Here is a 9309-nt window from a genome sequence, read left to right on the forward strand (position 1 = left end):
ATTTTTTTATTTTTATTTTACTTAAAAAATTTACACGTTGCATTAAAACAAAAACAAAACAATAAGCTTTTGTTTTATTTTAAAATAAATTTAAATTAATTTTTTTGTTTTTATAGTTTTACCCTTCTAGTTCTTTTTACCCTTGCATTTTACTCTCATCATTCTCTCTCTCCTTTCCTTCAACCGCCATTCATTCTCTCTCACCCAACTGCAGCCTTCACCATCATTGTAGTTTCAGCCTCTCCATTGTGCTCAGCCGTTTCCTCCATCATCCCTGTTATGTTCTCCCTTACTCAACCATCTTACTATTCTCTATTCATTACCTTACTTTGCTGCAACCTTCATTTTTTTGCTGTGTGTCTTCCACCTTTAGCATGCTTCACCCCTATCTGCAACTCACTCTCCCTCAGCCGCTATACTTCAGACCATCGTCCTCTACCGTTCGTAGCTTTTCTCTGCCATTTTTGTCTACCAGTTTTCATCGAGCTTCCCTCCATTGTGCTTCATTCCAGCGTCTCTTGTTTAGGCCGCCCTTAAGTTCTTCATCCGCTATTGAACTCTACCACTTCTTCCTTTCATCGTTCACAACTTCTCTGCCTCTGTCATATCTCCACTCTCTCTCAATCCACCATAATACATACTGAGCTCTGCCATCTCTAACCTCATTAACCACCATGCTCGGCCATCTTGCACAGCCGTCTTGCTCTATTTAGCATTGCTAGAAATTATTTTTTTCTTTCACTGTTCTTAGCTCTTCCTCGCCATAGCTTTCGCTTTAGTCAGGCCAATGTCCTACCTCACATTAACCTTCATTTGGCAGTGGCTCAACTCCGTCTTCAACCTCTGTTAGTCATCTCTTGCTGTACAAACTAGTCTTGGTTTCATCGTCTACCATGTTTTATACCCCTACCACTTATTCTTCGTGTGAATGACTCAGATGAACATAGATCCTTTTGACATATGTGGGGGATTATTGTGTGTGTGTGTGTCAAAGTCCCATATTGATTAAATAAAGGACTCTCCTAGTGTATATATACTAAGGAATGAAGTGGGCTAGTAAAATGGGTTTGGAGGATAAGTGGCCTCGTGCATATGAGACAGACCAACACAGGGCAAGTGCAGTTGAAATCAGCCGATTCGTTCCCTCCTTGCGCACGAGTTCAAGAGGCACTGGGTTCTTTTTATTGGGTTATTTTTACAAAAATAAGTAAATAAATAATTATTTTTAGCTTCCCCAAAAAACCTCTGGTTTTGCTGTTTTAAATTTGAACTTGAAGCCTTGACAGTTTTTTGGGCATTAAACCACTTCTAAAAATCAATTTTGTGAGTTAATCTCTTAAATGTTTTGTTTGCCAACATTTCTAACAGAGGCTTAACTGTGATTTATGTCTAGGTAAACGTGATTTATAAAAGTATAACCGAAGCTTTAATCCGGTGATTATGGGCCAACGTTCATGTCTCCATCTTTGGGCTATATATAGCCACGGGTGCAGACAGAGCAAGGGGTAAGCCTCTTGAGTTTTTAGGGTAATTCTCTCTTCCCTCTCTGTATTGTTCGTCATACTATGTTTTAGTTTTTGCTGTTCTATTCCTTGCTCCGTAGGAAGTGCTGCTAATAATCTTAAGAACTATTCAACTGAATGGCGACCAACAATGCTAAGAATGTCACTCTCGAAGGTATACCCAGTGGTTCGGCTAGAGGTCAGTATATCCTTGCCATTGTTACCGTCCCTCTACCGAGGCCATTCCCAGACATATCAAAGATAGAATTCTTTGACGGCAGGAACTTCAAATGTTGGCAGGAACGAGTCTTCACCATTCTTGACATGCATGGTGTGGCCACTGCTCTTGCTCAATTCGAGCCTCCTACTGATACTGATCAAGCCCAGAAAGTTACATGGACTCATGTAAACAAGGTATGCTGACACACTATCATTAGCACTTTATCTAATGATTTGTTTGATGTCTACTATGTCTATAAGGAAGCTTGTAAGATATGGGAGTCCTTGGTGACAAAGTACACTGCTGAAGATGCCGGCAAACAAAAGTTTGTTGTGGGAAACTATTACAAATGGGAGATGACCAAGAACAAGGATGTGAAGGAGCAAATCAATGAATATCATAAGCTGCTGGAGGAACTTCATGCTGAAAACATCAACCTTCCAGACGAGTTCGTTGTTAGGATCCTGATTAAAAAGTTGCCAGAATCATGGTTTGATTACAAACAACTGCTGAAACATAAACAAAAGTAGCCATCCTTGACTAACCTGATCACTTACATCATCATCGAAGACACCAATCGCAAGGTAATACGTGCAACTCAAACCAAAGAAATGACATCTAAAGCCAACCTGTTGGACATACAGTCTCACAACAAGTGGTATGATCCTAAAATTAAAGATAAGAAGAACAGAAAATCTGATTACAAACCCAATACTTTTAAACCCTCTTTCAAGAAGAAAGGAGACTGTTTTGTCTATGGTAAATCAGGAAACTATGCAGCATAGTGTAGGAAGAGAGTAAACCATGATAAGCCTCAAAAGCCAAATGTAAATTTGGTACAAGAGATGGTGACAGTGATTATGACATCATTGTTGCAATGGTATTACAAGCTCACTTAATTTCTGATGTGAAGAAATAGGTGGTAGACTCTGGGGCTACCAGGAACATATGTGCTTGCTAGGAGATGTTTACCTCCTATAATCCTGTAAAGGAAGGGGAAGACCGTGTTTACCTTACTGATTCTTGAACTACCAAAGTTCAAGGAAAAGGGAAAGTGGTCTTAAAGCTCACACCAGGAAAGACTCTGGCTCTGAACGATGTTCTGCATGTGCCTGAAATTAGATCAAACTTAGTATCAGTTGCTCTTTTAGGGAAAGCTGGGTTTAAAGTGTCATTTGAATCTGAGAAGATTGTAATGACAAAAAATGATGTGTTTATAGGCAAAAGGTATTGTAATCAGGGACTGTTTATTTTGAATGTTGATGAAATGAATAAGACTGAATCTTATAAGTATATGCCTATTTATATGGTTGATTCCTTTGATTTATGGCATGGTAGACTAGGTCATGCTAGTAAAGGTTATATAAATAGGATGTGACAACTTGGTCTACTTTCTAAAATTAAAAACAATGACTTTGAAAAATGTGAAGTATGTGTAGAAACTAAATAAAGTAAAAAACCTCACTTTTTCAGTCAAAGAGAATCTGAATTACTATCTTTAACTCACACAGATCTGGGTGATTTAAAACAAACTATGACTAGAGGAGGAAAATATTATATCACTTTTATTGATGATTTTTCAAAATATACTAAGGTATACTTGTTAAGAAATAAAGATGAGGTTTTTGAAAATTTTCTTTTATATAAAGTAGAGGTTGAGAATTAATTAAATAAAAGGATTAAAAGGGTTAGATCTAATAGAGGTGGAGAATATGTTTTGTTAAATGATTTTTGTGGAAAAGAAGGAATTATACATGAGATAACACCTCCTTATTCTCCCAAGTATAATGGTGTTGCAGAAAGAAAAAATAGAACATTAAAAGAAATGATGAATGCTTTGCTTGTGAGTTCCTCTACACCTGAGAACTTATGGGGTGAAGTTATTTTGTCTGCATGTTTTGCTGCAAAATAGGATACCTCATAAGAAAACAAAGAAAACACCTTGTGAGTTATGAAAAGGGTTTACCTTAAATTTAAAATATTTGAAAGTGTGAGGGTGACTTGTAAAAGTTTTATTACCTGATCCTAAAAAGAGGAAAATTGGTTCTAAAACTGCTGATTGTATGTTTATTGGGTATGTTGAACAAGTGCAGCATATCGCTTTTTAGTTTTAAAAAGTGATATTTTAGACCAAAACACAATTGTAGAGACTAAGGATGCTAAATTTTTTGAACATATTTTTCTCTTGAAAATTAAGTATGTTTCTAAACCTGTTGAGACTTCAGAGTTTGAACAAAATTTAGATGTGGATTTGGGTTTAAGGAGAAGTAAAAGGCAAAGGAAAGAAACAAGTTTTAGAAATGATTTGTACACTTATTTAGTATAAGATGAACCGTTATATTTTTATGAAGCTATTTCTTCTCCTAATGCCAAATTTTGGAAAGAAGCAATTGAAATTGAAATTGATTCTTTAAGGAAAAATAAAACTTGAGTTTTAGCATATTTACCTTAAGGAGCTAAGGCTATTGGGTGTAAATGGATTTTTAAGAAAAATATTTTCCAAACAGTTCAATTGATAAAAATAAAGTAAGACTTATGGTTAAAGGTTTTACTTAAAAAGAAAATATAGATTATTTTGACACATTTTCTCCTGTGACTAGAATCTCTTCTATAAGAGTTCTTATTGCTTTGGCTTTAATTTACAAGGCTTTTGTTCACAAATGGATGTTAAAACTGCTTTTTTAAATGGTGATTTGGAAGAAGAAATTTACATGGTACAGCCTGAGGGATGTGTGATTTCTGGGCAAGAACATAAAGTTTGTAAACTTGTCAACTCTTTTTGTATGGCTTAAAACAAGTGCTTAAGTAATGGCACGAGAAACATGATCAAGTTTTGACAATTGGTGGATTTTCTACTGCTGAAGTAGAAAGATGTGTTTATACAAAACTAGTGAATAATGATTGTGTGATTATATGCTTATATGTAGATGATATGCTAATTTTTGGCTTAGTATATGTGTTGTTAATGAAACAAAAAATTTTCTTTCTTCAAATTTTGATATGAAAGATATGGGTGAAGCTAAGGTAATCTTGGGTGTAAAAATCATAAGGAATGAAAATAGGATTTTGCTTTCCCAAGAACATTATGTTGAGAAAATTCTCAGAAAGTTTGGACATCTTGAAGATGCTTCTCTGAGTACTCCTTATGATTCAAGTGTACAATTAAAAAAGCACAAGGGTGACCCAGTTGCTCAATCTGAGTATGCAGATTATTGGGAGTCTGTTACATTTGATGAACTTTACTAGACCTAACATAGCTTATGCTGTAGGCAGATTGAGCAAATATACCCACTGTTTGGGTAATAAACACTGGGAGGCTCTAGTGAGAGTCTTAAGATATTTAAAAGGTACCATGAATTATTGGATATTGTATAGTGGATTTCTCACTGTATTGGAAGGATATAGTGATGCTAACTGGATTTCAGATCCAAAAGAGACAAAATTCACTAGTGGTTATATATTTACTCTTGGTAGTAGTGCAATAACTTGAAAGTCTGTAAAATAGATAATCAACACAAAATCCTCAAGAGATTCTGAGTTCATTGCCATGGAGCTAGCCGGGACTGAGGCTGAGTGGTTGAAAAACTTCTTAGCAAGTATTCCAATAGGTCAAAAGCCCACACCATAGTGTCTTCACATTGTGATAGCCAGTCTGTAATAGCAACGACTAAAAATAAGACTTTCAATGGTAAAAGTAGACATATTTGATTGAGACATAATATTATAAGGTAGCTGCTTAAAGATAGGGTCATCTCAATCGATTATGTGAGATCAGAGTTAAATCTAGTGGATCTGTTAACTAAACCCCTGGGTAAGAAACTTATTATTGAAACGTCGAGGAGAATGGGACTTAAGCCAATTTGAAATTAACAGTGATGACAACCCAACCTTTATAATTGGAGATCCCATGAAGAAGGTTCAATAGGTAAGAACAAGTCACTTGTTAGTTCTGCTAGCACTGAATTGTGTCCCTTCCTATGGCTTGAAAAAGTGCTAGAATGCATTGAATGGAGGCTGAGCGAAAGCTCTTAATGATTTCATAGTCCTTATGGATGGTGTATTCATTGCAGATACACTTGATGAAAACACCTATACAAATGTGGAGTAGGGCCACTCCTATCAGATTATGGCAAAATCTCTATAACATTTGTTAAAATTAGGCGCACGCATGGTCAATAGCTTATAAAACCGTCGTTAACAGCAGAGACTGTAGGGATATAATCTAATTAATAAGACCTCTAGTACACACTCAAGATCTATTGGTTCAATAACAAAGTTACACAACTTTTTTGTATGCTAAGTTTTATTAGCTTAGGTTTGGTTCAAGTCGACAGACACCAAATTCAAAGTGATTATCCTCATTGTGAATAACTCAGACGAACATAGATCCTTTTGACACATGTGGGGGATTGTTGTGTGTGTGTCAAAATTCCATATTAATTAAATGAAGGACTCTCGTAGTGTATATATATTAAGGAATGAAGTAGGCTAGTAAAATGGGCTTGGAGGAGAAGTGGCCTCCTACACATGAGATAGTTGAAATCAGCCAGTTTGCTCCCCCCTCTGTGTGTGAGTTCAAGAGGCACTAGGTTCCTTTTACTAGGTTATTTTTACAAAAATAATTAAATAAATAATTATTTTTAGCTTCCCCAAAAACCCTCTAGTTTTGCTGTTTCAAATTTGAACTTAAAGCCTTGGCAATTTTTTGGGCATTAAACCACTTCTGAAAACTGATTTTGTGAGTTAATATCTTAAATGTTTTACCACTAACATTTCCAGACAGAGGCTTAACTGTGATTTATGTATGCATAACCCTCAGATAAGTGTTTAAACGTGATTTATGAGAGTATAACCAAAGCTTTAATCTAGTGATTATGGGCCAACGTTTATGTCTCCATCTTCGAGCTATATATAGCCATGGGTGAAAGATAGAGCAAGGGGTGAGCCTCTTGAGTTTTTGGGGCAATTCTCTCCTCCCTCTCTGTATTGTTCGTCTTACTGTGTTTTAGTTTCTGCTGTTCTGTTCCCTTGCTCCTCAAGAAGTGCTTGTTTAATCCTGGGAAACTGTCGATCCATCATTTCAATGTGTCGGAATAGTTCTTAAGGATAGTGTCCTTCCAGGCATGACTCAAGCAGTTTCTATTTCGCCGTTCACATCTGTTGTTAGTGCCGCTAACAATTCTTTCTTAGCCGTTAATCTCCATTCTACCCGAGCCTCTTCTTTTCTCTGTTCATCAAAGCCTTCACTCACTGTGCTAAAATCAAGCCTCCTTACCCTGTGTTCAGTCACAACACACATAGCGTTTCAACTCGCCCTATTCTATTTCACATTGCCTAAATCTCACTTTCACAGTTTGCAGCTCATACTTCACCTTTATTTCTATCTTCCCTTAGTTCAATCTACAACTGTGCTCATTCCACCAGCTTCAAAACTCACCCACACCGATACTCACAGCTCCTCCGTGCTGTAGCTTACCGCTTTAATTTCCTCTGCTTCTTCTAAGTATTTCTTACTCTCACTTAAGGTAAGCTTTTTGCATTTTGGTTTAAAGTTGATTACTTTGACTAGTGGCGTGGATTCACATAGGTACTCTCTTAGCAGAAATTTAGACTAATAGTTGATTTATGGATCGTTGGATGCTTCCTTGTTTAATGTTGGCTCATGTGCTTCAAATTACCTTTGATAATTGCAATGGGTGTTGATGGTTGGAATTGGTTCTATTACACAACTTTGAATTGAATATTTATGATTTGCTATTTGAACACATTCTTATCTAAATATGAAACTTATAATTTAAATTTCCCCTGCAATTTTCATTTGCAATGAATTTAACTTGTGAGCAATGTCATTTCTTTTTCATTGTTAGTTGCCTTGTTGTTTGTGAATAGTGCACTAGCCTCCTTGGTATTTGTAACTGAGCTGAGTTGACGTGTTGAAATTTCCAAGTTAGGGACCACTTTGTTTATACTACTAAGGGTACAATGGTATAGTTAAATATTCTTTGACTTTCTCACTTTTTGGCACTAAGTCCTAAAATTTGATTTTTTGTTTGCTTATGTTAAAAGTTAGTTATTCTTGTTTTGTCGTCTACAGATGGATGATATGCTGTTCTTATGATTTAATTAGGGCCTTTTCTTTTGGCCATATTTTGTATTGCCCACTTTCCCATATTAACATGGCATTTATTTTCACTTGGTTGTCTTTATTTAATTTTGGCATGGGCTTATTGTTTTGGTGGCTAAGTACTATAATTTATGGTAGCTTCTCTTTTATTTATGTTTTAGCAATTGGTCGCATGAGTATAGCCCCCTTTTCTTAGGCTCGAAAAGCTACTAAGAAGTCAAAGTAATCATTCAACAATAAGAAATTCATGAATCACGCATGCCAATATAGATTTGTCTCTCTTGTGGGATCCAAGATTTATTTTTAACTATTATTGTGCAATATTATGCTCCAAAGTTGCCTTTCAAACTCTAGTGCGAAGGGGATGGATGGTGTATTTGACAAATAAAAAATTCTAATATTATATCCCCATTCTAGTTATATAATTTTATGCGAATGCATTTCATTACTACAATAACACTTACTGGGTGCGTGACATGGAAGTCGTAATCAATGCTGAGGTTATTCAAAATTATTATGGCTTCCCTTCTATTATTGATTGTCTTTACCACCTATATAAGACAAACACCTTTATGCCTAATTAGGATGCAGTGGCCAAGCATTTATGTTTTAAATCTGCTAGATTTTGTCAAAGAGGGCTATTGAAGTGTACACTTACAAGGATCGCTATTTTGAATCTGCTAGATTTTATCAAAGAGGGCTATTTTGTCAAAGCACATTTTGATTTTATTTTATGGCTCACAATGTCATGCCCACATCAAATGTATCATAAATGAACAAGGATTGCTTTTTCCTCATCTATTGCATTATGGAAAGAAAATCAATTGATCTAGCGGCTATTATCTATGACTCTATGAAGTGGTGTATCAATGTCAAGACTAAGAGAGCACTTGCCTTTCCTCATTTTATTATTGAGTTACTTCTTACTGCCAAAGTTTCCATTACTGATAAGGAGGACCAACAACAACTCCATCAGCCTATAAAGTACCATAAAATGCATGCCAAGTCATCTCAGGTAGAGGAGTCTTTGGTAGAACATGGGGAAGAAGTCAATCAGCTTACCCTTATTTGTTCTCCTCCTTTTAATGTGTGGGCAAAGCAACAATTGGAGTAATTAGTAGATTTTGTCAAGAGATTGGAAGACCATTTACACCTCATCATACAGCATTTACACCTACTAGCTCATGACGTGTCTAGTTCATCTATGGCACCTTTTCCTATTCCATCCATAGATCCCTCTCAAGCTGAACCCACCATGAAATTAAGCTTCCACTCTAATTGATTTGTGTCTTTTTGCTTTGTGTCTTTATTTCTTTTGCTATTAGTTCTGTTTAGTTATTTTGCTATTTTTGTGACTGTTTCATTTACTATTTTGGTTTGTAATTGATATTTGATAACTCTTTACTCAATGGTATATAACCAACATCTTTATTTCCAACTTATTCACTTGTCTATTTGATGTG

The sequence above is a fragment of the Prosopis cineraria genome, unplaced genomic scaffold, assembly GCF_029017545.1.
Source record: "Prosopis cineraria cultivar Desert tree isolate PC_DT_omini unplaced genomic scaffold, ASM2901754v1 PC10, whole genome shotgun sequence".
NCBI classification, from domain to species: Eukaryota; Viridiplantae; Streptophyta; class Magnoliopsida; order Fabales; family Fabaceae; genus Prosopis; species Prosopis cineraria.